This window comes from Alligator sinensis, unplaced genomic scaffold (assembly GCF_000455745.1).
Source record: "Alligator sinensis unplaced genomic scaffold, ASM45574v1 scaffold145_2, whole genome shotgun sequence".
Taxonomy (NCBI): Eukaryota; Metazoa; Chordata; order Crocodylia; family Alligatoridae; genus Alligator; species Alligator sinensis.
The window spans coordinates 2,115,698-2,130,599 of NW_005841954.1; positions in this window are offsets into that span (position 1 = coordinate 2,115,698).

Genomic DNA, 14,902 nt, shown 5'->3' on the forward strand with positions numbered 1-14,902 from the left:
TGTTTGTAAGTCCACTCAACTGGGTGCCAATTATAAATTTGCTAAGTGTGCATTCAGTTGTGTCTTCCAAATCTTTAACATCATTAAGATGTTAAACAGTACTGGACCTAGGACAGACCCACAGGGAACCCCACTTTATACCTCTTCTATTGATGACTACTCTTGGAGTATGATCATCCAACCAGTTATGTATTATATTACAGTACTTTTAGAGTGTTTTCTTAGCTTACTAATGAAAATGTCATGTTCAAAGCCTGGCTAAAGTTAAGATGTATAAAAAATCCTGCTTCTCCCCATTTCCCACCTCTCTCTCTTCCACATAAGCCACCCCCTTTCATAGAAGGCATCAGGTTGAGCAGAGATGACTTGCTTCTGATGAATTAATATTGGCTGTTCCTGATCACTTTGATCCTACCTAGGAGTTTAGGAATGGATACCTTGATGACATACTCCATAATCCATTCAAATTGACTAGTCTGTAATTCTCAGGAATTGCAACTCCTTCTCACCTTTCTTAAAGATGTGCACTACTATTTTCACCCTTTTCCAGTTGTACAAGACCTCGTTCGACCTAAAAGAGTTTTCAGAGATATTAGCCAAAATTATCTTGGCCAGTTTCTTGAGTACACTAGGATGCATCTTGTCCAGTCCTGTTGACTTGAAAATATCTAGCTTGTCTAAATAATTTCTAACATTTTTTTCTCTATGATAAGCTGCTTGTCTCTTCCCCTATCATTGCTGCCACATGTGCTCACCATCTGATAGCTGACCTTATTTGTGAAGACTGAAGTAAAGAAACCAGTAAATGCTTTAGGTTTTTCTTCATCATCCATTATCCTTGAATGCCTCTGGAGATGGATTCCATTATGCCCGTAGAGTTGCACCATTCTACCATTCTCTTCAATGGGCACCTCCAGGAACTGATTACCATATTATCGCGCATATAGCCCGCCCATGGGTATAAGCCGCACCCACATATAACCCGCGGAAAATTGTATTTTTGTAAATTAGTCTGTGTATATGCCACACCCATGTATTCCCCGCGGCTGCGTATACACGGGGAAGTGGCACAGCCCAGCCCGCCCTGGCCCAGGGAGCCACAGACCAGCCTGCCCAGGCCCAGTGGGGAGGTGGCACAGCCTGCACTGGCCCCCACTGCAGTGGCAGCGCAGCCTGGCCCGCCCTGGCCCCCGTGGCGGTGGTGGTACAGCCTGGCACCGGCCCCCGCGGTGGCGGTGGTGCAGCCCGGCTTGCCTGGGCCCAGTGGGGAGGTGGCACAGCCCGCCCTGGCCCCAGCCCCCATGGCAGCGACTGCATAGCCCGGCCTGCCCGGGCCCTGCAGGGAGGCGGCACAGCTCGCCCTGGCCCCGGCCAGGATGGTACAGCCCAGCCTGCCTGTCCCGGCCCCCATGGCAGTGGTGGCACAGCCCGGCCCGCCCGGCCCAGCGGGGAGGCGCTGCAGCCCAGCCCCGGCCCTGGCCCAGGCCCTGCGAGGGGGAGAAAATTCCGTCAATAGCCCGCACCCCTATATAGCCCGTACCCATCCATTTTTATTTATTTATTTATTTTTTTTGTAAAATCACGCATATCCCGTGGGATATATGTGCAAAATACAGTATATTTCATCAGTGGATCTCCATTCTCTTCATGAGGAGCCTTTTCTGCTCTTGGACACCTACATCCTCTTGTGATTCTGCTTGATCTTCATGGAATAAGAGGTTCTAAGTGAGGAGAGATTTACCTAACAGTGGAAAACATTGATTTCAACATAAAGTAAGCTTTCCTATTCCTCCTTAGATATTCTAGTAGCTAGAGCACATGCTGGATACCTGGGTTTTAGACTCCCCTCAGCCTCAAGAGCATTTAACACACTTCTTCTAGGTCACCACAGAGCGCCCTAAAGAAAAAGGCATGGTCAAGGCTGAGAATATCCTCTACCCTGTTGCACAACTTGTTGCACAGAAAATGGGATGCTTAGTGCTTAGAAAGACTGACACGACAATTCCATCAATAGTTAACAGAAAGGCTTTCATAATAGCTAGGGTCAGGAGGGACCTGAACAGATCATCTAGTCTGACCCCCTGCCACAGGCAGGAATGAATGCTGGGTTCACAAGACCCCAGACAGGTGATCATCCAACCCCCCCTTGAATTTGTCCAAGGTAGGGGCGAGGACCACTTCCCTGGGAAGTTGGTTCCAGATTTTGGCCACCCTAACTAAAATATTGCCTTCTGGTCTCTAACCTAAACCTATTCTCCATCAGCTTATTACCATTGTTCCTTGTCACCCCAGGTGGTGCTGGGGAGAAAGCAAATAGGTAGAGACCCTGTTGATCTCCCCTGATGAGTTTGTAGGCAGCCACCAGGTCCCCCCTCAGCCTCCTCTTGCTGAGGCTGAACAGGTTCAGGTCTCTCAGTCTCTCCTTATAGATCCTGTCCTGCTGCCCTCTCACCAAGTGGGTGGCCCTCCTCTGAACCCTCTCCAGGCTGGCCACATCCCTTTTGAAGTGCGGCACCCAGTACTGGATGCAGTACTCCAACTGTGGCCTGACCAAAGTCACATAGAGGGGGAATATCACCTCTCTGGACCAGCTTGAGATGCACCTTTGGATGCATGACAAGGTATGGCTGGCCTTGCTGGCTGCGGTCTGGCATGGCGGCTCATGTTCATCTTGGAGTCAATAATGACTCCAAGATCCCTTTCCACCTCTGCTTTCAAGAAGGGAACTTCCCAACCTGTATGTATGCTGTGGATTCCTTCTCCCAAGGTGCAGCACCCTGCATTAACTTGGACAGCGTGCTTTCCACCCCCTCGTCCAAGTCACTGATGAAGATGTTAAACAGTGCGGGCCTGAGGACCGAGCCCTGGGGTACCCCACTGCTCACATCTCACCAGGTTGAGTATGACCCATTCACCACTATTCTCTGGGTGCGCCCCATCAGCCAATTTTTCACCCATCCCACTGTGCAGACATCAATACCGCACTCGCTTAATTTATTGATGAGGATGGGGTGAGAGACAGTGTCAAAGGCCTTCTTAAAGTCTAGAAAGACCACGTCCATGGCAATATCATCATCCAAGGATTTAGTTACCTGGTCATAAAAGGCAATCAGGTTGCTCTGGAAGGACCTGCCTTTGATGAACCCATGCTGATTGCCCCTAAGCATGATCTCCCCTGCAGGCCCCCCACAGATGTGCTCCTTGATGATTCTCTCCAAGATCTTCCCAAGCACAGAGGTGAGGATTACAGGTCTATAGTTACTTGGGTCCTCCTTCCTCCCCTTCTTGAAAATTGGGACCACATTAGCCATTTTCCAATCCCCAGTACCTGGCCAGATGACCACGAATGCTCATACAGCTGTGCCAAGGGCTCCGTGATGACCCCTGCCAGCTTCCTCAACACCCTTGGGTGGAGGGCATCTGGACCTGCAGATTTAAAAATGTCTAGCCCTTCCAGAAGATCCCTAAGTACATCTGCACTGACCCAAGGCTTGACAGATCTATCCCCGAGATTGTCCCTACCTCTACCAGGTGGGATGTCCCAGCCCTGTTCAAGAAAACAGAGGCAAAGAAACTGTTAAAAATATCAGCTTTCTTGTCTGGCGTAGGCACAAGATTACCGTTTGTGTCTTGCAGGGGCCCTACATTGCCTGGTGCCTTCTTCTACTCATTTACTAATTAAATAAGGAGTTCTTACAGGAAAATGACAGGTAGGCTTATTGCAATCTACAAACAAAACAAGCTATCATCAAGACCAGTACTTATTAGCTGTAATAGTGGTTTTCTCACCAACACGGGCAAGGAAGCGGTTCTGGTCTTTGCAGCTTCTCACCAGGCATGGATCCATCACTGAGGGTGGTTAGCTGGGCACTGTTATGGTGGGTCAATGTGTTGTTTCCATTCTAGGATGAGCACGCTCCTTGCTGGTAGCTTCCTTCTTCTCTTATCAACCTTCTTCAAAGCATATTTGTAATCACTCTGAAAGGGGAGCTTGTTCATAACCAAATTAGAGTAGTTGGTCATGTGTTTTACTTAATCTCATCTCTGACTCTAATATTAACTGGATTATTATGCTTTAAGTGGTCCCAGTCATGAGTTTATATTCTTGTGCAAAAAGGCACCGATATTATAGTTTAGTTATTTAAATTTCACATGTAGGTCCAGACAAGCTCTGTGTCCAGCAACCCACTCTCAATTAAGTTGGTCCATTGGTCAGCCAAGAGGGAAAGACACTTTTTTACCATCCTCTGTCCCCAAGAATCTAACTCTGTAGAGTTCTTGCTCCTGCTTTCAATGTTTTATTGATTTTTTTTTTTTTAATTTTATCCAAAGTCTATTGAATGCATAAATAATGTTCAGAGAAAAGGCTTCTTCCTGTCCCTCCCCCCACCCCCCGCTGGCCCTCCTATGCTAGTGTCTACCAAAGGACCTCAGGATTATGCTTCCTCCTTTGCTTTCTCTCCTTCTGGCCTCATAGTTCTTTCACTCTTGGCTATACAGTGGACTAAATCTCGCAGGCAAGGTGGCAGGTACCCTGCCTTGCCTGTGGCTTTGTGGTTCAGCCACTGTCCTAATTTATGGGAAGTTTGAGTTTACACTGGTTTTGGGTGGTGAGTACCTAGAATCTAGGTCTTGGGCAAGTACCTTAACTCTACTTCATTGAGTAGAAGGTGGGCACGTCCACCACAATGTGAACAGTGCCGGACAGCAAATGGCTCCTACAGTTCCTTTGACTACAGTTTTGATGACTCAGATTTAGGATCTAGGCCTATATTGTAATAGCCATTGTAGTCATTATTATACTATCGCATCCCTTTATTTTCCTATTTTGTTTAGGAATGCTATATCTGGCTTTTGAATCAGCACTTATTCTGACAACGTTCCTTAAAGCTGACACTATATATAGCTTCAGTTGCTGAAGGTCTGAATTGGTATTAGGATTTTGTTATCTTTCAGCTGCTTGCACTTTTCCACTGTTCTCATATATCAACAAAGTTTCCAGGTTTAAATTCTCTTTCTTCAGGTAATTTGTTTTACATCATAAATCTTTAATACCAGAGCACACTTCCCCCATGTACAAGCTACATAATTTCCTTAACAGAAAGTTAGATACTCTGCCTGAGCAATATCATGACAAACAGCTTGCTTCAGCTGAACTTGCTGAAGCATGTTGATTAACTCCTTTGAAGTCATAAAGGGGCAGATCTAGGGGCTGCAGTGGTGCAGTTACACCCCATTTTGGTTCCTACTTCACCAGAAGTTTAGAACTAACTGCCTGGCAGTGGCAGCAGCATTTTTATTTAGGCAGCACTGAATGAATCGGTTAACTTCATAGTTTGTTATATAATGTACCTTATTTCTTCTAGACTCTTTATTCCACAAGTGTTGTTAACCATCTCCTTTTTGATGGTTTTCTGTAGTTCTGTTAATCAAGCTATGCTTCCTTTTGCAATTCTGCTTTCTGTTAGCTGTTCCTGGAGATGTAGCTTTTATATCACAGCCCTGCAGACTGTTTTTAAGTCTAGCTAGAAAGAACTTAGGTGTAGAAATAACATTCAATGAAGCATTGGATGCACTGCCAAGATGCTCAAGAAGGCTAGATATTGCTTTATGGATCTGAAAGAGATGTACATTTATTTCTAATGACTACAAAAATAATGAAAGAACATCTTTTGATCATTTTGTTTAACTTGTGTTTTTATCTATAATATAGCAAATATAGCCTTCCAATAAAATTTCCTTTTCTGCTTTAATCCTAAACTCTATTTAATAGACCTAGGCCCCTAGCATATCAGTAAAGATAGACCTAGACCAAGCATATCAGTAAAGCTTTAAAAAAAAAAAATTAATTAATTTTTAGCTGGAGAAAAATGAGTGTCATAATATATATGATGATTACATCACACCATCTGCACCCCCATTTTCAAAATCCTAGATCCACCCATGAAGCCATATATAACCTTCTTTATAATTTTTAGGATTAAAACACAAATTCCAAGAAACTACTGGACTATCCTAGGGTATTCTTGTCTATTGTGGTTCTCCTCACCAGAACATCATTGGTATCTAAATGCCTCCCAACAAATGGCATTTTTCAGGTGTGGTTGACTTTTCTCCAGGAGTAAATACGTTTTGACTTAATTGGTAATAGATGTCTGACAAAGCATGTTTCCTCTTCTATTGTAGCCTTTTGCCCTCGTAACATTATTGTATATTAACTTCATGCCTTTTAGAATATTATTTTAAGTGACTTCACTTAATATATGCTTTATATTTGTACTAAAAAATATACATGGATAGCAATGAGGAACCTATGAAATAAGGTACTACACAATTTTAGTTGAAATGGAGAATCCCATGCCAATTACCTGGTAGGGTTTATGCCTGTGTGAATAGGGAACTATTGGATTCAGATTCAGCCGATTCGAATGCTAGAGATATGATTTGGCCGATTCGATTCAGCCATAGAGTATAATGGGGAATCAATGAAACGTCTATAACTTTATCTTTTGGCTGATTCAAATGAAACTTGCAGGGATGGTAGCTTCTACTAAGAGCATGAAACGTGCCAAGTTTCAAGGTGATAGATGCAGGGGTTTCTGGGAAACTGCACCTCAAAATCCTGAAAGCAAAACTCCTGTCACGTGTGTGTTAAACCACAGTGGGGTAAAAACTGCAGGGTTGGTAGCCCCTCCTGAGGCCACAAAATCTGCCACCTATTTCAAGGAGATAGGTGCAGGGGTTCTGGGGCCCCGCACCTCTAGCTGCTGACAGGCACAATTTGATGTGGGTGCTTGTGCCACTGACTGTCTCTGTTTTGGAGCAGAAGCAGTTCCTGGCTCTGTATTGATTCTTTCCTCTCCTTAGTCTGTGGTTTTGTAGATGTTTAATTCTTGCTCAGTAACTCATTATCTAGTAGCTAGCTACTGTGTATTAAGCTGGTCCTTGAGTGAATCTTGATTGATCTGGTAGCTTAGCAGCCAGGCCTGCAATAGTCTGTTTCCCACCCCTCTTCCTTCCAGTGCCCCAAGACGGACACAGTTGCACAAGCACCCATGACACGAGTTTTGCTTGTCAGCAGCTAGAGGTTCAGGGCCCCAGAACCCAGAAGGCCATGCACCTATCTCCTTGACAGCTGTCAGGCTTCATGGCCTCAGCAGGGGCTAGCAGGTCTGCATCTTTCACCTTGCTGTGCCTTAATACACAGAGTCACCCATGTCATGAGTCTTCTGCTTGTCTGCAGCTTGAGGTGCAGTTTCCCAGAAACCCCTGCACCTATCTCCTTGAAACTTGGTAGGCATTGTGGCCTTAGCAAGAGCTACCACCCCTACAATTTTGACCCTGCTGTGGCTTGTCACATACATGTGACATGAGTTTTTTTTTGCTTTCAAGAATTTGGGGTGCAGTTTCCCCTAAACCCCTGCACCTATCTCCTTGAAAATTGGCAGACTGTGGCCTCAGCAGAGGTTACCATGCCTGCAGTTTTTTCACTAGGGCTTAACACACACACATCAGGAGTTTTGCTTTCAGAACTTTGAGGTGCAGTTTCCCAGAAACCTTTGCACCTATCACCTTGAAACTTGATGCATTTCATGCAGTCAGCAGAGGCTTCCATATCTGCAAGTTTCATATGAATAAGCCAAAAGACAATAAAGTTATAAATATTTCATTGATTTCCCCATTATACCCTATGGTTGAATCTCCAAATCTTTTCCAAATTGATTTGGAAAGCCTGAAGCTTCCAGCGATTTTAAATTTGGATTAATAGATTCAGCATCCAAATCATGATCTGAAGCTTTGCACAGCCCTAGTAGGTTGACCTTTTCTCTTGAGTGTGGAAGACACACCTTCAAGTGTTATACCTACTTGATCCAGAGCAAAGGCTTAAATCTGGATTTCACTCATTCAAAGGAATACCTTAGTAATTGGATTAAAGAATCTTTCCCTGCCATTACTTAATTAAAAAAAAATGGAACAGCTTTAATCATGGGTAGATCCAGGATTTTGTAAAGTGGGTAAGAGAGAAGCAATTGGCACTGCAGGAGTGATTTGCATCCCAGCTCTCAGCTTCCTTCTCCTTGTCGCCAGACTGCCAGACCATGTTGCAGAAGCAGCAACTGGAGACTTTAAAAAGCTCTCCAAATCAAGTAAGAACCCTGCCCCCACCCCTCTTGCCTTTGTGCAGTGGCACATCCTCTCTTCTCACCTCCCATTCTCCCCCAACCCTGACTGCTACTGCCACTGCTGCTGCTGTGATGTATTGTGCATTAGCCATTATATATGGATTAAATGTCTTCTGCAGGTCCTGTTCAGCCTTACTTCTCTATGATTCTTTAAATGTGGTTATGCTGTGTGCCTCCTTGGATACCAGGTATGGCAGGGCAGTAGGGGGTGCTCCTGCACTGAGGCACCCACCTCACTACACCTGAACACCTGCCAAGCTCCGAGTGCCTCCCTGGGGTACCTCACATCTGGCTGACCACCCCCCACCTCTTCCTGGAGCATGCCCCCAAGCCTGGGAGTAATGCTGCCACCACTCGTAAGTCTTGGTCTGTTAGTGACTCTGCCTTATGAGGTACACAGGCTTTATAGACCCAAAGGGGGTACTCAACCCACTATAAGAACTTGGTGAACTTCTCTTAGTCTGAAGCACAAATAGTGGCCTCCCTTAGTCAGCCAGACCAAGGGGACCCTAAGGCATAATCTAGACCCTCTCTCAATAAGTCTCCCACACTAGGTACAGAGGAAAACTTTATTGATTACACGGAGTAGGTTTGGAATAGGGTACAGGGTAAAGCAATATCAAAGAATAACCATTAGAGCAAACAGTGGCATGGTAGCTTTTGATCATGCATCTGAATCACTGCAAGCTATATATCCAGTTAGATCTCAAGTATCTTACAAATATCATCCAGAGGCAGGTGGAGATTCCCTCTGGAGGCAAGCAGTTCATTGACCATGAGTTTCAAGAGAAAGGGAGCAAGTTTCAGATGGTCCAGCTTCTCTGAGAGTCCTCATCATGGCTACTGGGTAGACTGGCAGGGTATCTAGCCCCCTCCCAGTCCTGATGTAATTGCTTAGAACAATGGGGAGTTTAAGCCCCCACCCAGGTGTGTGAGGCCAGTCACATAGGCAAAGGGAGCAGCTTCCCCCCTCCCTCTGGAATGTATCCAGCTCAGGTTACAACTGAGGGTTACCTGAAGCAGATGGGGACAGAGGTGTCTGCCTTCTGCAGTGACCATGGTAACCAAATTGTCAGATAGGTAATAAGCCTGATAGCATAGTTTGAGGAGAGAGTGAGATGGCATTCTGCTACACCATGTTTGCTTTCAGTTTGGGTTTCTGTTGGAACAAAGTTATCAGTCATGTAAACTGCGTGGTACTCTCTCCTGGGCTAGTCTAATCTTTCCACCCCTGTGAAGCTACAAGAGGTGCCTCCAGCTGCTCTGGGGGCAGAGTGAGATCCAGAGCAGTTCCTGCCCTGCTCCAGGAGGATAGCATGGGGAGCTGGGCTTCACTAGGGGCAGCAACTGTGGTGGTGGCGATGGGTAGATGGCCCTGTCCTGAATCTGACCCTGGGTGGGTGAGGAACACCCAGAGGGATCAGGCATAAAGGTGGAAACTGCTTCCTGCCGCTGCTGTCCCAGGCTGAGCCCAGCTCCCTGCAGGGCCTGGAGTAGGACAGGAGGCTGCTGGAGTGCAGCTCACCCTGGAACAGCTGGAGAGTGTGGGGACAGTAGCAGTAGAAGGTGAGGCAGAGTGAAGGGGAGGGAGGTGCTGATGAACACATAAGGGAAGGACGGGAGGATTTTTACCTGATTTATGAACTTAAAAAATTCCCCTGCTGCTGCTCCTGTGTTGTGGTCTGAAAGTCAGGGTAGGGTGCATCCATGCCACTGCATTCATTCTGGATCTACTTTTGGCTCTAACTAGAGGGACTAATAGATGCTGTAGCCCACTCATTAAGCCCCACAAATAGAGAAAAGCAACCCAAGTCTATCTGATGCGGGGCAGACAGATACTTGAACACTGCTGTATCAACCAGCTGTTGGGTGGGACACAACTCCCTCAAAATAATAAATTTCATTAAAACAGATGTGAGGAAGGAAGACTCACTAGCAGTCACATGTTCAGAAAGTGGTAGTCCTTGCTTTAATTGTGAAGGTGCCTGAAGCTATCTTTTTGAGCAGCCAAAATACTCTCACTGTCCTTAGTAGTGAATTTGTTGGCTGGGGGAAGAGAGAGCAATCTCTACTCTTATGGTCTTGTGGTGAAAAAGAGAAATTCACCATTGCTACTGAAAAGTCAGGCTGTTAAAAGTGTATTTGAAGGTAGGTGGATTGTAGGTTGTCGAGATGAAAAGGGAGGTCCTGGAAACAGATTGTGGGGGTAGGGGTGAAAGCTCCAGGATTGTCCTAAAGCATTAATGGATTCACTTTGCCACATTCTTTTGGACTCTTGGAGATCCAAAAATTCTCTCCCAAACCTACATTTCATTAGCTAGCACACCTTTGTGGAATATTAGTAAAATGATTACAATTCAAATGTATTTTCATTGTGCCAGTACACTGCACAGTACTTGACTACATTATGGAATATTCATCTCAAAGTGCATTTCTGGCTATACATAGTAGAGTAGAGAACTCCAGGGAAGTTCTCTAATTGTGTAGAGAACTCCCCTGGAAATATTCACTTTCAACTTTGTATGCATATTTATAAAGCTTAACTTTTTTCAAAAGGGAAATGACTGGGTCTGTTTTATTTAGATTGCTGTTGGTTTTGATTATGCTGTTTCGGTCTAAAAAGTCTCCCAGGCCTGTGCTGATTTTCTTTCTTTCTTTTTGAGATCCTGATGGGTAAAATGACTGACAGAAGAGGAGAACAAAGATGTGCATGCCTAACACAAACAATGGATATTTAAACTTAATATGAACTAATCCATCAGTGTAACAAGATAACTTTGAAGGAAGACAGCGGTGTACCAACAGGGGGCATGCTGGGGGCCATGGTCCCCAGGTGCTGGCCTGGGGGGGCGGGGGGGCATCAGCCGGAGAGCCCCCCATGTTTGCTGTGTGGCCCACCAGTCTGCCCAGTGGGTTGTGGGCTTGTTCTGCTGTTCCAACTGGAAATTCTGGCCGGTGCCCCTCTCCCCACGGCTGGTGTGTTGCACTGGTAACTCCCCTGTAGATGTGCCATGGGGCGGGAGGCAGGGCCCTGCACAGGCTGTCTTTTTTTTTTTTCCTTTCTTTTTTTTCTCCCCTCAGGCCCACCCCCTGCTTGATCATCCCAGGGGGAGGCGCAAATGGAGGCGTTGGCCCCCGGGCGCCAGGGACCCTTTGTGCTCCAATGATAGCAGAACTTCTTAAAGGTGAGAAAACATCATTCCTCCCCTGGTCTCCCTGCTGAGATCAGCAGAAAGACTGAAGGCCTCAGTTATGATTTGTTTTATGAACATTTGTTCACTGGAAATTGGATAGAGAGCTCCACATGCCTAACAGTGATGTGTGTGTGCGCGCTTATGTGGTTTTGCTAGATCATGACTGTATAGGGGAAGTTATTCCTTATCTTACCCCATTACTAACTTCCAAGGTACCTTGTTTTTCCCACAACCACATGCTGAATGACAACCTGTGTATATAAGAGGCTGTGTGTTTATAAAGAGCTAGAGTTTTGCTGTTAATTTTGATGGGAACAGGATCAAACCTGTAATGTCTCTAAGTACATATTGCATAAAAATACAATGAAGGCATGACTCCTTGGTAGATGAGTACCTTGGAATGTTTCAGGTAGAACATTCTAACTTACCCATCATCACTCTCTTTTCAAAACCTGTTAATGAAGTCGGAATAAAATAACCTACTTGAAATGCAGATCCATACAGTAACCACAGTACAACTTAATAGCTCATATTCAAAGGTTTCGTATTTTACATTAGTGTTTTATACATATTTAGAATACAACCTGTTTCTGAAAACTGAATAATTTAGACAACTGAAGATTGCAAAAATTTACTAAATTGTAAATCAATGTTTTTATGTATGTTGCAATTATGAAGTCATGTTCAAGCAATTACACTAACATTATTAGTGATGGTGGGAAAGTGTTTCAGTGTGATACCAGTAATAAGGTCCTTTATAATGCATATTACAACTTCTTGCTCTAGACCTGGATAGATTCTTTTTTGCAGATCTATATTTTTCTCTTTCTTTTCAAATTATTTCAGCCAAAATGATAGCAAATATCCGTGTCTTCATTTTGTAGGTGAATTTAAAATTCAGTAAGTTTGTAAAGATAATTATGTTCTATAAAATGGGTATTTTCACTTTGCTACCAATAGAATATTATACCAGAATGGAAAATAGTTTAAATCAATCCAAAAGCTCTGGACATTTTACAGGAAATTGTACTTTGTTTTAATTTTCAGTAATTGAATATCAAATTGAGATATATGCATACTAAATATTAAGACCTTTATTTACCAACACTTAACAAGATTTGAACTTTGATAAAAGACTATAAGAATGTGGAAGTTGAGGGAGAAAGAAGGATGGGAAACAATACCCTATATTATCAGCCTATTGATCAAGCATGACTTCAGTCTCAGTACTATGAAATTAAAAATTGCCCCCCACACAAGCTGTATAACTTCACTTCCATTATCCAGCTGTGACAGATGTGATATCTCAGAAACCCTGAGGCCTTCAAGGACTATTGTACTGACATGTGATACATTCTATGGAGACACAGGTTCTTCAGGAACACTTCTGAAGCAATACTGTAAGCGTTATGTAGCATGGTTCTCCTGGTTCACTGGGAGGTGACTGATGCAAATTACTGGGCAGGTGAAAAAGCCTGAGGAAAGCTTTACCATATAATGGACATTACACAGAGTGCTTTGTTCTGGTTCAAGAACATATTTAGTTAGTCTCTGAGGTGCAAATCTATCGTGCCTTCTGCCTGGTTCAAGAAAGCAGACAAAAGTGGTGAAGGATATTAAGTAGCAGCCCTGTGTAGGGGGGTTACTACACAGAGCCACCCACCCACTCAGTTGCCTAGGTGACAAGGTTGAAACCTAATAGCACACAATTTGAAAGAGGAGGGGTGGGATGTCCCAAGGCAGGGCAGAGAGAGAGGGATTTCTTCACATCCTAACCTAGGATCTAGGGCCACATATAGAGCTACAGACTGAATTGATGAACCAACTGAACTATATTTGTACCTGTTAGTGCCTTGTGTTGATGATTAACATCTAGATTAGATGAGCTAGCATGTGTGGATTGCTTATCATTTGAGGATGCTTTTTTTTTTTCTTGTCATGCTATTGTCCTAAAATAAATGGTACTGTGTGATGTGAAATGTGATTGATCTCTGTGTCCCTCCTTCACTGTTCATGAGAGTTGGCAGGACTTCAGGTGCTGAATTAAGGCCAGACCTGCTATGAGTTCATGCAAGAAAGATGACAACTGACCTGAGTGGCTTGCACAATATGGGCACATCCACACATGCAAGCACGTGTGCTTGCAGCAGCTCAAATAGAAGTGGTGCAAATTTGAACTGGGGCTTTTTGCCTTGGCGCACGTGTTTGGACATGCATTTTGGTGTGGAGCAAATTGTGCCACTTGGGGCAAAATAACCCTGCCTGGCTCCTCCCAGATCTTCAGCCAGGGGGAGCTAGAGCCTGGAGCCAGCACTTGTGCTGTCCCCAGCAGTATAAAAAGCTTCCCTGTCCTGGCCCCATCCATACAAAAGCTGCCGTGGCAAGCAGCTCGGGGCTACTTGCTCTCTGGAGCTTCTGGGGCCTAGCCAACTGATACTTGGGGACACTACCCCTTGTGCCAGCTGGACTGCTGCAGCAGCATCCCAAATCCACTTTTAAAAATACCCCAAAATACATGTTCTTCCACATTTAAAACAAAAAAAACCCCCAACACTCTACACACCTACACACCCAGAGAGAGAGAGACAGTGATAAATTGGGTAATGCTTTATTGGTATATTTACAATGTTAAAGCAATTTGGAAGCCTACCACTGTCTCTATCATCATGAAAAAATAAATTCTAAATACCTATATGTGTTGATGTGTGCTTTTGGTTTTCTTCATACGTGATGGGTGTGTGATGGGGGGGATATGGTGTTTGTAGACAAAGGATGTGGCGGAAGGCAGGTGGGTGGATGTGGAGGGGTGTGGGTTGGTCTGTGAGTAGGAGTGGGGCAATTGCTGGGAGCACTGTGGTTGTGGGGAACCTTGTGTGGGGGCTGCTCAGGAGGGGTGAATGCCCCCCCCCACCAGGGTCCCAGCTCCACCCTGGAAGGCCACAGCCCCTATTCCCCACAGGTCCCAGCCTCCCCTGCCTAGGATCCCAGGCACCCCGGGAGTACAAGCCACCCAGGCCCAGCCCAGCACACTAGGACCACGTGGAGCCAAGCTGCATCCTGCTGGCCCCAGGCGGCTCATGTTCCCTGGCCCAGCCCAGCGTGCGGTGACTGTGTGGAGCTAAGCTGGGTCCTGCCGGCTTTGGGGCTACTCGTGCCACCAGGCAGCTGGGTGGCACGAGCAGCCTCAGGGCCGGCGCAACCCAGCTCGGCTCTACACAGTCACCGCATGCTGGGCTGGGTCCTGCCACTATAGGAAGGGCTGGGCCAGGCGGCAGGACCTGGTGCTGTACGCAGGATCCACGTGCTGCACCGAGTCCGGTCAGTATGGGCCAAGCCCCAGGGCCGGTGCCCGCCTCTGCCCCCTGTGCCTGTGTGAAGGGGTGAGGACCTGGCTCAGCCCCAAGTGGTTCGCTAGTCTGGCTTTGCACCAGAGTGGGTCACAGGACTGTGGGAGGTGCGGCTCCTGTGTGTACTTCCTGGAGCTGTGGAACCCCCTCCAGTGCAAAGCCGGACTAGTGAGCCTCA